Source organism: Vipera ursinii (assembly GCF_947247035.1).
Source record: "Vipera ursinii genome assembly, chromosome: 1".
NCBI classification, from domain to species: Eukaryota; Metazoa; Chordata; class Lepidosauria; order Squamata; family Viperidae; genus Vipera; species Vipera ursinii.
This window is the reverse complement of record NC_139512.1, coordinates 241205242-241221772: the sequence shown is the minus strand read 5'-3', so window position 1 is coordinate 241221772 and position 16531 is coordinate 241205242. Positions and strand designations below refer to the sequence as shown.

At 40.1% G+C, this 16531-nt stretch overlaps 1 protein-coding gene and 1 long non-coding RNA gene across 4 annotated transcripts in view; one reads left to right on the top strand and one right to left on the bottom strand.

Moving 5' to 3' along the window:
* Positions 1-16531, bottom strand: part of MRAP2 (melanocortin 2 receptor accessory protein 2) — a gene marked incomplete at its 5' end in the record, with an annotated part of 869028 nt that overhangs the window by 105395 nt on the left and 747102 nt on the right. The gene's annotated exons all lie outside the window — the stretch shown is intronic.
* On the top strand, positions 10781-16370 carry LOC310634640. Of its 3 annotated transcripts, none has more exons than XR_014491283.1 (6): positions 10781-11261; positions 12322-12377; positions 15103-15130; positions 15341-15409; positions 15692-15737; positions 16165-16370. It is a non-coding gene; the product is annotated as an uncharacterized lncRNA (long non-coding RNA). The 3 variants fall into 3 exon arrangements; XR_014491284.1 differs by lacking the exon at positions 10781-11261 and adding an exon at positions 11268-11434; XR_014491285.1 differs by lacking the exon at positions 10781-11261 and adding an exon at positions 11972-11987.

The window sequence follows — 16531 nt, the reverse complement described above, 5'->3', positions numbered from 1 at the left end:
GAGTGGATGGGCTTAATGGAATGATGTTACTTCATTAAGTCTTGACCCAATGTCATCCATCTTTATAATTAAAGGTAAATGGAGAATGACAGCTAAATTTTAGAGCACATCTTAAAGCAAATGCTATTGTCTTGGAGAGAAAAAATAACTTGGACAGGAAATGTAAAGAGAATTACAATCTTTCTGTCGCAATCCTAGATTTCATGATATTATTATTGGACAGGGGATAATGTAAAATGCAGATTTAATTAATTAATTTATTTTAGTTTCTGCAACTATTGAATTTTAAGCAATTGTTTACACACCTGGAAGCCTTAGAAATATTAATGGAGTAAAAAATATATCTTGTCCTGTACATATAGGCCCACAAGAAAAAAGCAGGAGGTCAAGACATCAAATCACTTTGCTGTAAGCTATATAATTAATTGAGTCTTCTATAAAGAAATGGATAATTTAGCTTTAGGAAGACAGTTTCATATTTCATGGAAATTGTTCAATAGAAAACATAACAATGAGAAATAGCAGCTATGTTAACCTTAACTAACAAGCACAATGGCTTCCGAACTAAAGAATCACTTCAGACTATTGGTTTTGCTTGACAACTACATATATCAAAGGCCCTACCTCTCATTGATACCTACGAATATCTTCGTAGCCTATATGTGCTACATGATTTATTGTAGAAGAGGAGGTTGAAGATATAGGCAGATCTGGAAACCTCTGGAGAATTTGCCATTTGGAAGAGTTACAATTTTCCAGTTGGTGATTATTCCCGTTTTTTAACATCAGAAAATGTCATAATATGGTTAGTCAAATTTAAAGGTTATTATCTCTTTTTATTTTGTATATTTTATCAAACAACTTACAGCCATGCTGTAAACTAGGGGTCCCCAACTCCCAGTCCATAGACTGGTATTGGTCCACAGCCCATTGGGAACCGGGCTACACAAGCAGAGACGTGTGCACCAAGCTCCATTTGTGTGTGTGCAAAACCATCCCCTCCCTTGCCGGCTGCCGGTTCCCAAAGGCAGAAAGGTTGGATACCGTTGCTGTAAAAAAATTCAGAGTTGCTCTTGAGGAAGGTATGAAACAGCAATTAAGAGGGGAATAGAGGAGAAAGGCATTCCACAATCCACAGTTTGAAGCAAGTATGAGAAAAGAAACTCAAAATAACCCCACTTACACTCTGTTTAGAATCAGATGAGACTGGAAGAATAAATTCAGACAGGCTTTCAAGATTCTGCTAATATACCCTACAATGATAAAGGAGCATTCCAGGAAGCCCTGTAGAGTTCTGTCGTGACCTGGCCCTCTTCAAAATCACACATGCACAGGTTTGTGTGCACCCCCCCATACACACACAAACACAAACATGCAAACAAACATACTTTTATAATTTGGGGGAGAATTATTGGGTTTATATATTCTGAGAGATGAAAATTGTTCATCAACTTTCAAAATTCCCTGATGAAGTTTCAGTTTGAGGAACACCTGCAGGTGGGTGCAGAAAAATTCAAGATGGTGACTGTGACCATATGAAACAAACTTGGCTCTTCTTTTATGTGTGTTGTGACACATATACAAAGGGTTTGAGCTTTACACACTCCCAACCATCATCTTTAACTTTTTCCTACATGTGTAATGTGTAATACTGTTTTTGTGAATGTGTTCTTAGAATTGCAGCCTCTAGCTCAGACATGTCAAACACAAGGCCCGGGGGCCGGATCTGGCCCACGAAGTGGTTTCATGTGGCCTGCGAAGCCATCCTGGAAACAGTGAGGGAACGGCCCCCACTGCCTTGGCCCTGGTCCAGAGACCCTCCTTCTGCCAGAGACCCTCAGATCTGTCCCACTCCTACCCAGGCCCCCATAGGCACCCTTGATGCGAACGATGTAGAGCTGGCCATGCTCACCCATTAGGCCATACGCACTCTAGCCACACCCACCCAGTAGGCCACGCCCACCCTGGCCATACCCACCCAGCCCCCTGAGGGCAACCGCAATGCTGATGCGGCCCTCAATGAAATTGAGTTTGACACCCCTGCTCTAGCTACTCATTAATAATCTTACAGAATTAGTAAATCTCAATTATATTACCAACATCAGATACTTCATAAAAGCATATTCTCAACATGCCTATAATTTTATCCTTGGTGACTTAAATATAGAATATTCTAAATCTAGAAAGGTATTTAGATATTCCTTTTAAGATAGAATAGATTGGAATCAGCAGTGGTAGCACTTCATTTGAAGGCAGCATAATTTCATACAAATCCATTCCATTACCCTAATCAGTGAGATAAAAAAACTGCAGCAGAATGCAAAAGGTTGTGCTTCATTGCTTTCTGGCTAAAGGGAAACTGCATTTACTCAAATTATCTCAAATTTGTTGGAATGCACTAATTATGTCATTTCTCTTATAAAACTAGTTTAATTAATTAAATGGACATTAATCAATTATACTGCAGATAAAGTGCCTGTAAACACCATGGTAAGAATGTGCAAACAGATGATTTAGAGTAGGGGTATCAAATTGCTGGCCCACAGGCTGGATGCATCATAGCAAAACTGTGCCCACCCCATTGCCGGCAATGGCAAAAATGTCACGATATGTCACGTGATGTTTGACACCTCTGCTTTAGAGTATCTCCTGAAGTTATCACCCAACTGTAATTTTTAATGTGACAAAAGAGGAAAAATAAAAGTTGCACACAGAAGTTTCACACTAACTTATTTAATCACAACTGTTTAATTTTCCTGGCCTTGCCTATGTTTAGAGGTAGAGCCTGCAATGTACAGCTTAACAGATGGTCTCCACCTACAAAAAGGTATATAATCTTGTGTATCAAGTACCTTGCTTACACTTCTCATTGTGAGATGTGTGTGTGTGTGTGTGTACATAGATGTAGATTTAAGGCAACCTGCAAATTTTGGTTGCCATTTCCTTTCTTAGAGCTGGAAGTGCTCTTTTGTTCTTTCCAACCCAATGAAATTTAGAAATGAATTACTTAAAAGGAGTTGAGACTCTACAGGTCTCAGCACATTCAGTAATTAAGCCTTCCTATATGATACACGAGGGACGCAGTGGCTCAATGGGTTAGGACGCTGAGCTTGTCGATCAGAAGGTCAGCAGTTTGGCGGGTCGAATCCCAAGTGCTGCATAACAGAGTGAGCGCCTGTTACTCGTCCCAGCTTCTGCCAACTTAGCAGTTCAAAAGCACGTAAAAATGCAAGTAGAAAATTAGGGACCACTACGTTGGGAAGGTAACAGCATTCCGTGCGCCTTTGGTGTCTAGTCATGCCAGCCACATGACCATGGAGTCGTCCTCAGACAAGCACTGGCTCTTCGGCTTTGAAACGGAGATGAGCACTGGCCCCTAGAGTCGGAAACGACTAGCATGCATGTGCGGGGGAACCTTTACCTTTTATATGATACACATGGCTTTTATTAAGATATTGTTTCTGCATGCATTTACAAACTTGATTCAAAGATCAGTCTTCTCCACCCCATTACAGGTTTGTTATGAATTTTGGTAGCATTGTCAAATCCAGTGATTACACAACCTTATTCTCTGTTAGCCCAATAGAACCTATACAGGTTCCCATATGTATGGTCTCACCATGTCTCAATCTGGCTTTAGAGGGGCCCATCTGTGTGCTTTCTCTGAACAAAAATAGTTTTGTTCAATTTTATTTGCAGGTTGTTGTTTGCAATACAACACATATAAACTCAGTGGTTCAGATGTGGATTGTTAAAGCTTGTACGCCTACCAGCATGATTGCCATAACTAACACTCACTAATATTGTAGGGCTAGACATCTCTTTTCAATTATACACATTTCTCCTTTCCTTCAGTAAGTTATACTTTGAGGTTGTCTGTTTTCATACTTGTTCATCCTACTTCACTGGACCAGTCATCCAAAACTGAAATTATTGAAAGAAATGGAAAGAATACGGATTTGTGGTTCTGCTTTGCCATTTTAGGATTTTTTATTAGCTCTCATATAGCCAAGTATAAATTGTCATGTAGCTAAACTAACACATAAAAAAGGATACTTCTAGTTTGGGAAAACATCATTTTTCAGGAGGTGGTGATGGTAGCGGAATGAAATGCTCTCATATTGGCAGCCTGTTTAGTGGACATTCAATGTTGTGTGATGAAGGATGGGGAAATTTAATGGAGAAAATTACAAAACAATTCTTTTCTGATTAGTACCACAGATTTGTTATTTTCTTACTTTCTTCCTGCTGATTTTCTTCTTTTGTGCCCTTTCATCAGTTTTCCATATGATGTGGAAGAGGAGGCTTAGCTGGAAGGTGAGGTTAAACATGTCATCAGTTTAGAGTCACCGTGTTGTCACAAAACACCTAAGTCCAAGCCACATGAATTCCACTGACCCTTATTTAGTGCCAATTTAATGGTGATTGTTAGTTCACTAGATTTTTGTGTTAGAGGTAGCAATAATAAACTCTTCTGTTCTTTGAACTTAACAAATGCCCTGGTTATTTACCCCAATATCCTACAAAAATGGGAAGATCTTCATCCAAAGAATCATAATGAAAAGTGAAGACCTGTTGCCACATTCCATAGAATAGAATTCTTTATTGGCCAAGTGTGACTGGACACACAAGGAATTTGTTTCTGGTGCATAAGCTCTCAGTTACATTCAAGCAACAAGTGATAAATCATGATCATAATCATAAAATACAACCATCATGAATAATAAGATACAACACTCAGTTGTAGTCATAGGATACTAAATAATCGACATAAATCATAATATGATACTAAATAAAAGCAATCAGCATAAATATGATATTATGATTATAGTTATAGTAATAAGCTAAGGAAACAGGTAATACGAAAGATGAGAAGGAGAATAGTAATAGTAATACAGCCTACTAGGTAGTTTGACATACCAGGGCATAAGGCAGTATTGTGGGAATTAGTTGTTTAGCAGAGTGATAGGGGAAAAACTGTCTTTGCGTCTGATTATTTTGGTGTGTAATGCCCTATAGCGTCGTCTTGAGGGAAGAAGTTGAAACAGTTTATGAGATGACTTTTAGGTTCTATGGAAATGTGTTACCCCCACCCCATTAATTCTGATATCAGTAAATTTACAGTTCATATTTAGGTATTTTTGTGAATGACTATAGGGGATCAATTGGTTTTTGAAATTTGTTAATCTTGTACCAAATTCTGACAGATGTAACTTTTAGCTAGAGGGTACCATATATCAGGTACAGTAGTAGAGATTAATTTGTATTCTGCAAAAAAAGATAGATTAAAGCCTCTTTCTCAAACAGAAATAGAGTGAATTAATTAGCAGCTTTATTGTAGTGGAGAGAAATACAATAAATACCTTATGTTTAATTGCCCCCTACCGGTCGTAAAATGAAAATGTATGCTAATATCAAACTAAAGCCACACCTATACTAAACCTCTATTATGAGATAAGATACTCCAATTCTAAACATGCTCATTTGGACAAATTCCATTCATTATTATATGCTTTTCAGTGACCATTCACTTTCAAAGTTCTTCCAGATGTTAAACTAAATGGTCAGAATATGTTTTAAAGAGTAAAATAATGCAAATTCTGTGAATGAAAATTTGCTATCAGATGTTTATGTTGAATTATGTCACCTTATGCTGCACTAGAGGAGCTTTCCCAAGAGTGCCCCCTCAGCTATTTTTCCACTAAAAATTCCAGAATTCTCAGCCAGTGAGACGTGTGTACACAGAACTAGAGAAATTGTCATACATACATCTAGAGGATGATCAGTTGTGGAAAGCTACATTATGCTTGCTACTGGGAGGGAGAAGCGTTAATTAACCTCAGAGGTAAGCCAAATGCAGATAATAAGATAGAAGATAATTTATGAGCAGCCCTTCCACATTAAATGCTTTGCACCATTTTGGGATTGACTCTGGACATATTTAGTTTCTCAATACTAACTCTTTTGGAAATTGAATTACTTTATTTTTGGCTTTCCTCTAGTTTATTTGAAAATGCAGTAAAGCTGAAGTTTTCCTTTGAATTGCTGTTCTGCAGATTTTGTGGATGATCAATTTTCTGACTTTCCAGCTTTCAAGTTCAGGACAGCTATTATTCTCTCCATCCAACTTGAGGTTTAGGAGCCTGTTCATACGTGGGGTTTAGAACTTATCTATTCCACTCCGAGTATGTGTGACAGAACACAATGATAGATACAGGTGCATGATTCCAATATGTTAAAAGCTGGAAGGATGCCAACATACTGTCATTTTACCTTTGCATCTCTCAGGGGCTTATTACATGCAAGAATGGAGAATGGTGTGTGTGAACCCTACTGTAAACAGCACATGTGAGGGATCTAGATTGCACACTCCTCCCCCTCCTCCCCCCAGTCCATGGGAAATTTGTCTTCCATGAAACCAGCCCCTGGTGCCAAAAGGTTTGGGGACCACTGGTTTAGATAATCAACTCTTTATTCTGAATTGTCTTAGACTCTTAAATACAACTTGACATTTAATATTTATTACAGTATAGCAATAGAAGATCTGTCAATCGTCACTCTATGCTCCAAAATAAATTCAAGGTTTTTCTTCCTGCCTGAGTTAAACAATATTTGGCCATTCTTCTCCAGGCCACACAATATATTAGGTGTCTGCTGACTTCATGGTGCTCTCAAGCCTGACCACTGAGCTGCCAGTCTCGCTAAAATAAAAAAAGAGGGGGCAGGCAGTCATGTGTACATATGAACCAACCCCCATTGCCGCACTTAAGTGATTGCCAAAAGTATAAGGGATATGAAAAGAACAACCCAGCAGTAATCATTGTAGTCTAATGGAAAAGGCAGGGTACTTTTGAGGCAGAGCAGCACCTTTTCTTACGTCCAGGAAAGGAGTCCTATTAGCATCTGTCCTTGAAATGCGCACTAACATTGCTATTGCTAGATTTCAATAAATCCATGTCCTTTCGCTCAAAAGAAAATATCAGTGCCCAATTCTATCTGCCTGGCCTCATAAAATGGAAGCGTTAAGTAGACTAAGGAATAATTTGTGATTGCTTGGATTTAAATTTTTAAAGTACCATCCAAAAACATATAAATTATCCATTATATATTTCATTATATGCTATTTCAGAGTTCCACTTATGTTGAAATATTAAGAAATTTGATAGAAGGGTAAGATCTCTCTCTGAGACTTTTCTGCATCTGTCTTACTTAAATGTGCAATAATTGATTTCAAATTATCTTTGACTGCTATGCACACTCATAATTTCTCCTCAGTCAAGAAGTTCCAAAACCTCCCAATGTATAATTTTTCAGTTAATGGAATTGGCAGTAAAAGTGCTAAAACTATGGTTTCAATTCACTATATAATAACTGTTGCTTTATCACATTGACCTTTTACAATGTAGAATTGTGCCCAGCTGTCTCAAGTTTGTTTACACAAAACACTTTGGACAAAGAGGCTTTGACAAGACCTAACTACTATATCATTCCTTTTACAGCTGGAGGGTTTAAAAACAGTCAGAGCCTTTAATTTGGTTTATTTGTCCAGTAAGTGAAGGAACAAGTAGAGATAAATATTATATCTCACTTGATATTATAAGCACATCTGTGCTTATTTTCCTAACAACCTAAACCTAAATATGTGGTTATACTGTAACTAACAATGCAGAGAAGACATCTGGGTAACATGGCAAGGCAAATAAGCTTAAAATCACATATTTGTGTTTTCTAAAATGCTTTAAGTATTAACCTATTTTAAAATATGTGACATTTGGGATGTTTATGTATTTTTAATGACTAAACCTGCTATATTTTAAAGGTTACAAGTTGGTTCAAAATTATAGTTAAATCATCTCTCCACTTGCATTTAACCATGACAAATTATTTTTGATCACAGCCATTTCTTTTCTTAACTTCATGATGTTGCTTTCATTTCATCTCTAGTCCATTTACAGTGGTATCTCAGTACTGGTCGTTAATTGGTTCCAGGAGGCACAATGTGTACTAAAACCAATGAGTGGCAAACAAACCACGTCATTTACCAGGTGACTCTTTTTTTCAGACTGGAAGGACTGTCTGTCTTTTTTCTTATGTCCGTGACCTTCCCAGCATGGCTGACTTCCTGTCCTTTATCCATGGCCATCCCTCTTTTCCTATCACAACTGTTGAGTAGCAAACAAGTACCGGGGCAGCATTTTCACATCAAAATGCGTCAAGTACCAAATTTGACAAATTTTGAAGCAGTCGAATATCGAGATATCACTATACTGTAGTCCAAATTCATCCAACAACATATAAGTATGGTTTGGAATGGAATTTGGAAGTAATCTACTCAAATTCCCAGCTCTGTGAAGAAATCAGTTTCCTTGACTACTCTTCTTCAGATGAAGCATATGCAACACCTCCAACTAGTCTTTTTCTATTAGCCCATTCTTAGCTGTTCTTCACTGGACACGTTCTAGTTTGTCAATAGTCTTCCTAAAAAATGGTGGTCAAAATTTGATGCCCCAGAGGAACCTCATCTATCCTATCTTCTCTATGTTCCTCAGGCTTGCCCCACAGAAGCCTCACCTATCCCTATCGCCCTCTCTATCTCCTTCAGGCTTGCCCCAAAGAAGCCTCACCTATCCCTATCGGCTTCTCTATCTCCCTCAGGCTTGCCCCACAGAAGCCTCACCTATCCTTATCGCCCTCTCTATCTCCTTCAGGCTTGTCCTACAGAAGCCTCACCTATCCCTATCGCCTTCTCTATCTCCCTCAGGCTTGCCCCACAGAAGCCTCACCTATCCCTATCACCCTCTCTATCTCCTTCAGGCTTGGCCCACAGAAGCCTCACCTATCCCTATCGCCTTCTCTATCTTCCTCAGACTTGCCCCACAGAAGCCTCACCTATCCCTATCGCCCTCTCTATCTCCTTCAGGCTTGCCCTACAGAAGCCTCACCTATCCCTATCGCCTTCTCTATCTCGCTCAGGCTTGCCCCACAGAAGCCTCACCTATCCCTATCGCCTTCTCTATCTTCCTCAGGCTTGCCCCACCAAAGCCTCACCTATCCCTACCGCCCTCTCTATCGCCTTCAGGCTTGTCCTACAGAAGCCTCACCTATCCCTATTGCCTTCTCTATCTCCCTCAGGCTTGCCCCACAGAAGCCTCACCTATCCCTATCGCCTTCTCTATCTTCCTCAGGCTTGCCCCACCAAAGCCTCACCTATCCCTACCGCCCTCTCTATCGCCTTCAGGCTTGTCCTACAGAAGCCTCACCTATCCCTATTGCCTTCTCTATCTCCCTCAGGCTTGCCCCACCGAAGCCTCACCTATCCTTATCGCTCTCTCTATCTCCTTCAGGCTTGTCCTACAGAAGCCTCACCTATCCCTATCGGCTTCTCTATCTCCCTCAGGCTTGCCCCACAGAAGCCTCACCTATCCCTATCGCCCTCTCTATCGCCTTCAGGCTTGTCCTACAGAAGCCTCACCTATCCTTATCGCCCTCTCTATCGCCTTCAGGCTTGCCCCACAGAAGCCTCACCTATCCCTACCGCCCTCTCTATCGCCTTCAGGCTTGTCCTACAGAAGCCTCACCTATCCCTATTGCCTTCTCTATCTCCCTCAGGCTTGCCCCACCGAAGCCTCACCTATCCTTATCGCTCTCTCTATCTCCTTCAGGCTTGTCTTACAGAAGCCTCACCTATCCCTATCGGCTTCTCTATCTCCCTCAGGCTTGCTCCACAGAAGCCTCACCTATCCCTATCGCCCTCTCTATCGCCTTCAGGCTTGTCCTACAGAAGCCTCACCTATCCTTATCGCCCTCTCTATCGCCTTCAGGCTTGCCCCACAGAAGCCTCACCTATCCCTACCGCCCTCTCTATCGCCTTCAGGCTTGTCCTACAGAAGCCTCACCTATCCCTATTGCCTTCTCTATCTCCCTCAGGCTTGCCCCACCGAAGCCTCACCTATCCTTATCGCTCTCTCTATCTCCTTCAGGCTTGTCCTACAGAAGCCTCACCTATCCCTATCACCTTCTCTATCTCCCTCAGGCTTGCCCCACAGAAGCCTCACCTATCCCTATCACCTTCTCTATCTCCCTCAGGCTTGCCCCACAGAAGCCTCACCTATCCCTATCGCCCTCTCTATCGCCTTCAGGCTTGTCCTACAGAAGCCTCACCTATCCCTATCGCCTTCTCTATCTTCCTCAGGCTTGCCCCACAGAAGCCTCACCTATCCCTATCTTCCTCAGACTTGCCCCACCGAAGCCTCACCTATCCCTATGCCTTCTCTATCTCCCTCAGTCTTGGCCCAGAGAAACCTCACCTCACCTATTTTCTTCTCTATATCCCTCAGTCTTGCTCTACAGAAGCCTCCCTATCACCTTCCCTCTTTTATGTCCCTCAGGCTTGCCCCACAGAAGCCTCCCCTATCCCTATCCCTATGGCTTCTCTATCCCTCGCTGTCCTCGTCCTTTCCCGCTAAAACCTCATTTTATATCTTCTCCTCCTCCTCCCGCCCTCTCTATTCTCTTCCGGGCGCAGCGCCGATCAGCTGGAGCCGCGCAAGTCTTGCCTGGAGCCTCAGCAGAGTCCCGGCAGCGCCATAGATGCCTCCCCCGCAAGGCCTGTGCGCTTCAGCTCACCACCCCACTCCGCTGCTTTTTTATGAGTGATACGAACAAAACACATACAAAATACAAAAACTGTAACGTATATAATTTATTGATGCTTAACGTATTAACAATTAAAAATGGCACAATAGCTGCTGCAAAACCGCTTCTCAGGTTTCATCTAATATTAATGTGGTATTATTTTCAACATGGCGAATACTTTGGCTTTCACGTTTAAGGAACGCTGCTTTACAACTAATCCCTTCTTCCGTGCAGCAGAGGTCATTTTTTTTTCTAACGATGGCAATGGGAAAAATCCCAGCTCAGTTCTTTTCCCGGTCTTATTTAGTGAATGTGGAGAAACAATGGAAGAAACTCTCACAAAGAGAATAATAAAAGACAAAAAAGGCCGTCGGGGTAAAAGAAAAAAAAAACAACAAACCACCACCACGAGGGAGCAGATTTGAAATTGCGCTAATATCCCTTACGTTTAACGGGGGGGGGGGGGGGGGTGTGGTAAATTAACCCTTACAGAACAGCCTCCTCTCTCCGTTCCCGTATCCAATGAGAATGGAGGGGCGTGACCAGCCTCGCCTTCGTGCCCGGAGACTTATATAAAGCTTGGAGAGAGAGCTGGCGCGCCCTTTTGCTTGTACGTTCGGAGCGTGGTAAGTTTGTGGCGGGTGGGAGGAAGGAGAGAAACGGGCGCCGCCATTTTGTGCGTGGCTCGCCCTCCCTTCCCCCCTCCCTCTCTGGATTGTCCCCGCTGTGGGCTGATTTGCGACAGCTATAACGAAGGCAACTTGCACGAGGCCGGCACTCCTTTTTAGGGTCCCCTCTGGTGGGTAGCTCCCGGTGCGGCGCCTTTTAGCTCCGTTTTTGAGGGCGCTGAGACAGAAAGAGGGTCGAGCTTCGAATAAGGTGCAGCGGATCTAGCTTTTAAAAGAAAGGATTAGAGAAAATGGGAGGCTTTCCTTACAAGTATAACCTCTTAACTGAAAAGGGCCCCCAGACGAGACTTTTCCTTCCGGGCCAAAAGCCCGCAGTGGTGGAATGGAGCGCGATTATTGGCAGGAGGAGACCAGTCGAGGCCCTCGCGATTCAGCGCTTCTTGCGGCTTGAGTGTTAAAAGAGGAACCACCAGATTAAACTTGTAATTCGAATTTGTTAGGAGCCAGAATGCCCGTGCAGCCTTGGAAAAAAATGCATATTGCTTCAGGGGGAAGAAGAGATGCTTTGAAATTGCAATCTTGAACTTGATGGCAGTGTGGCATATCGCTGATTAACGGTCGTGATTTAATGATAAAATACATAAATTTAAACTAGAAGGACTTGTTTTCAGTGTTCGGCTGCAACTCAAATTAGCGGCTAGAGAGAGGAAAGAATCAGGTTAGGTACTGTAAGTAATTTGTTAATACTTCAGCTTATAATACTTTAAAAGCGACTACCCTGCACATTTTTGCTGGTGTACCAGGGTTGGAGGAAGATCTGAAAGCATGGCTTGCTTAAGGCCACGTGGTGAGTTAACAGGTTGCCATTTGAATTAGTGATTTCGTGCTGCATAGTTGAGAATGTTTTAAATATATGCAGACTTGCAATGCAAGTGAATAACATGAAAAGGAAGCCACTGCTGCACTTCAGGCTTTAGGATTTATTTACAAAGTAGCTTGATTACTATACATGGGTATTTGTCATTTGATTTTAAAAGCCATATGTTTTATGTTACAGGAAATATGAGCCTAAAAGCTGTGATGGTGTTGCTGTTACACACAGTGAGCTCTGTGGTATGTTCACTATAGTTTTAAGTATTGCACTATATTTGATTGTAGGCAAATATATTTATATAAAATTAGGTGGTAGAGGTTGTTTTGTTAATATCTAAGATTAGGTGTATTAGTTGCCTGTATATAATACTGAAACAAATTTATTTATTTAGCGTATGGCTGGTCACACACAGAATTAAAAGCACTTCATATTTACAAGTTAGAACAGTTAAAACAATTTTTTTTAAAAAAAGGAATTATAAAACCTAAGAGGAAAACAGAAATAACATTTCAGAGTTTAATGTCGAGTTTGGAGATCCAGTCAGTAGCTGCCGATGTTACGCAGAGGAAGTCCTTAAAATCTCCTGGGTATCTTCTATTAGTGCATTCCCTCACTATATGTTGGATAGTGTCAGGGAGCCCCGCAATCACATTGTGCTGAAGGTGTCTTTCCCCATTTATACAGAGAATCAGCACACACCCCATGAGTCGTTCTAATTCTATTGTATGTCATCCATATTTGTCGGGGTAGATTAAATCCTGGAGGTATACTATTAGGATTAATATGCTCAGAAATATCTTGGGAGGTATAGCTACTCCATGCTTCCATCCACTTTTGTATAGTGCTCTGATGTTCAGCCAGCAGCTTAAGTGCTGTGAGGAGTGGTGGATTTCTTGACTTTAATCGACATCTTAAGAGATCAGAGGTATAGGCATGAATGGGTAGAGAGGAGTTTAGCAGGATCTTACTATACTCTCGAATGAGAGCTTCTTGTCGTTATAAGTGCGGGGGAAGTATGTGGCTAAGAACTGGTAGCCAGTGAATAGATGTAGATTTTATGCACCCAGTAATTAATCTCATAGTATGGTTGAGTTGAACATCAACAAGTCTTGTATGTGAGCTGTTTATCCATACAGGTGTGCAGTATTCCGCTACAGAGTAGCAAAGCCCAAGGGCTGCGCATCAAAGAGTTGGAGCTGAAGCTCCCCAAGTTGTTCTGCATAGTTTTTGCAGAATGTTGTTTCTGCTGTTAACCTTGGCAGCCATATTCTGAATATGTTTTTTAAAAGACAGGGTCCTGTCTAAGGTGACCCCCAGATATTTTGGAGTTGCCTCATATGGGATCTCCTGGCTTCACACACAACTCCACAGTCCTTTTAAGGACTAAAAAAATAGCAGAAATAACTGAAACAAATGTTAACAAAGATAAAACATAAAAACATTATAGCTGTGTAGATTAAATAAGAGAATTTAAAAGGGATTTGTCTCAGAAAATGCTGGCAAAATGTGAAGGAGCATAATGCTCCATAACTGGCTAGCGTTGTTTCAGCATGTATATTTGCTCAGATCAAGGGATTCAAAAATTATCTTCACTTTTAAGTATTTGGGAGAGTTGTTTCTTGTGATAGGGTTCACAAGCCATCAAGAACGATTTCATTGTCAATTATATAAAGGTACAATGAATTTGTGTTGAAGATGTGAACTAGAAGGGTCATTTTATCATGTTGGATGTGTAAAATTAGAATATTTTGGGTTCAAATACACAACTGATAGAATTTTAAAAATTAATATACAAATTTTACTAGTATCTTTATTCTGTTAAGCTTTCATTTCTTGTAGTTTTAACTTCAAATATTTTTAATTAGTTTGATCTTTTAAAATATGAAATATTTGAATAAGGATAATCCTTATGAAATAGTTTTGATGAGATTTTTTACTGGACAACAAATCCTATAGTTAGTATAAATTCTCAATTTGAAGTTACTGTGACTGATGAAAGTAAATCCTTGACCAAATATTATATATCTCATAGCAGAGGTCCCCAACCTTTGGGACACCAGGGACTATTATGTGGAGAGGTTTTTCCACGGAAGGGGTGTGGTTTTGTGTGTTGCCTACATTCTTCAGATGGGGCTTTGTGCTGCGACACGGATGGGGGGGCTGGGGACCCCTGTCATGGGGATAATTCCACTGAAATACTTGTCACTAAAATTATCCTCACTATATGTGAAATTTGGAAAATCTGTTGTATTGAAATTATATTCTTATCCCACTTTTTAAAAAGTAGCTCAACTCAAGGTGCCAAACATATTTAATACTCCTGTGTAGTATTTTCTACCACAACAACATTGAAGTGTGTTGGGCTGAGAATGTGAGGTCCAAAGTCACCCAGCTGGTTTTTAATGCGTGAAGGAGTTCTTATACATCATAGTCCCGGTTTTTAGGCCAGTACCTTAACCTGCCTCTACTAAGAGTATACGGTATATAAGGCCTCCTTTTCAGTTGTAACATTAGCTGTTGGAGAAACTAGTGATAGAAATGATTCAAATCTATACTACTCCTCACTTTGTAAGAAAGAAAAATTCCAGTTGATGAAATGACATTCTTGCTGGAATCATTTAGGCTTACACTAATAGTTACATATTTCTCTTGTGGAATGGAATTTCTCAAATCTGTTTTGAGGGTTTCTCAGCCTTTTGGAGTTGAGTTAAAGATTACAGAGACAGAAAATTAATTTTGCTGATGGACAACTCTTAAAGAATGTAAAGAATGCAAGGCTGACTTTGAAAACCATAATTTGCCATTCAGTATTTTTTCCTTCTTGGCATTACAGTGCTGCATTTGTACTAAAACTGTATAATTAATAACTGAACTGATGCTTGTTTGAATGCTTCTTTGTAACAACTTGTCCTTTACTAGAAATGCAAAATATGGAATAAGAACGCTTGCTTTTTCTCTTTTCAGACGTGATAATACTACTATTAAGATGAAGGTATGTGTATGAACTGTTTTTACTGAAATAAATAGTATGGAATGGCCCAACCAGTGATGAGCCTATCCCGAACCTGACTTCTTGATGAAAAAATGCCAATTTGGATCCGGCTTCTGAGGTTATGCTGCCATTAATACAACTGGAGTTTGTTATGCAGAAACATTGCTGCTAGAATATTCTCTTTAACACAGATGCTATTTTGACTTCTAGATGAAATTTAGAGCAGCTGGGACGCATTTGGCATTGGGTCTTCAGTTTCTGATTCCTAACATGCATCAAGTGAGTGGAATATTTTAGATTACTATGTTCTGATTTATTACTGGGCTTAATTTAGGTGGAAGTGAAATCTTTGCAGCCCTGTGCAAATTTAAGATTCAATTTTTAAAGGTTCTCATTGGAGCAGTAATATTGTAGGCATGTTGTGTTACTTTTGTTGCCTTTTCCCACTGACCGCAGTTGAACTAAGAATGGGAGATGTACCTTTTGTGGGGGGAAAACCCCAAGTTTTTTTATATTGCCTTGCTCATTATAATAAAGTATTCCATCATTGCTTTTCAACAGTGATACAGGAGCAATCCTAGACTACAGCCATTATGTCTGAAAAAAGGTAAGATGATGTACAACACAAACTAAACAGCTGGATTCGTGACTGATAAGAGGACTCCAATGAATAAACACTAAAATATCCAGACTATTAAACAAGCAGAAACATTGCTTGAAAACAGTATTATGAGCAACTGCTTGTATGTCAATTGAATAACTATTGTCCTTGTGTTAACTTTTGCTGAGAATTTAGTTCTGCAAATGTTAATGCCCATATATGCAAATGTCCAACATGAGACCAGAGGATGTAGACATTTTCATATTTTTTTTTCCTTAAATGAATGTTTTAGCCAAAACACGGCAATGAGATAATTCTGAGTAGTGCAATTTGTGTTTATTCAAATGACCATCAGTAGGATTTTTGAGCACAGGCATGTTGCAAGATGTAAATTAGTATGCTGTCTCCTGCATTTGTCCATTTTTATTAACAGTGTTTGAAGTCGAAGGGGAACGTAATCTGAAGTTGGCTTTGCCGAAGTTACATCATGCATGAGCCTCTAGTCTTTGGAGATTTGAAGAAAATCAGTGCATTAAAAATGTAAACATTAAATATAACACCAGAATGTGTTCTTTTTTAAAGAGAATGTAATTGTGATTGTATGCAATAAGTTGTAAAAATAAAAGATTTAATGCACCAGATTGGACTATTATTGATGAAACTTTGTGGTAGGATGGATAAACGGAAACATTTTAGAGATTAATTTCAGTAATATTTGAGGCCAAAAGGTAGTAGTTTGGTAATGCTCATATGTATAAAATTCTCTTAACAGATTGACTTATGAAAGGAATTTTAAATGT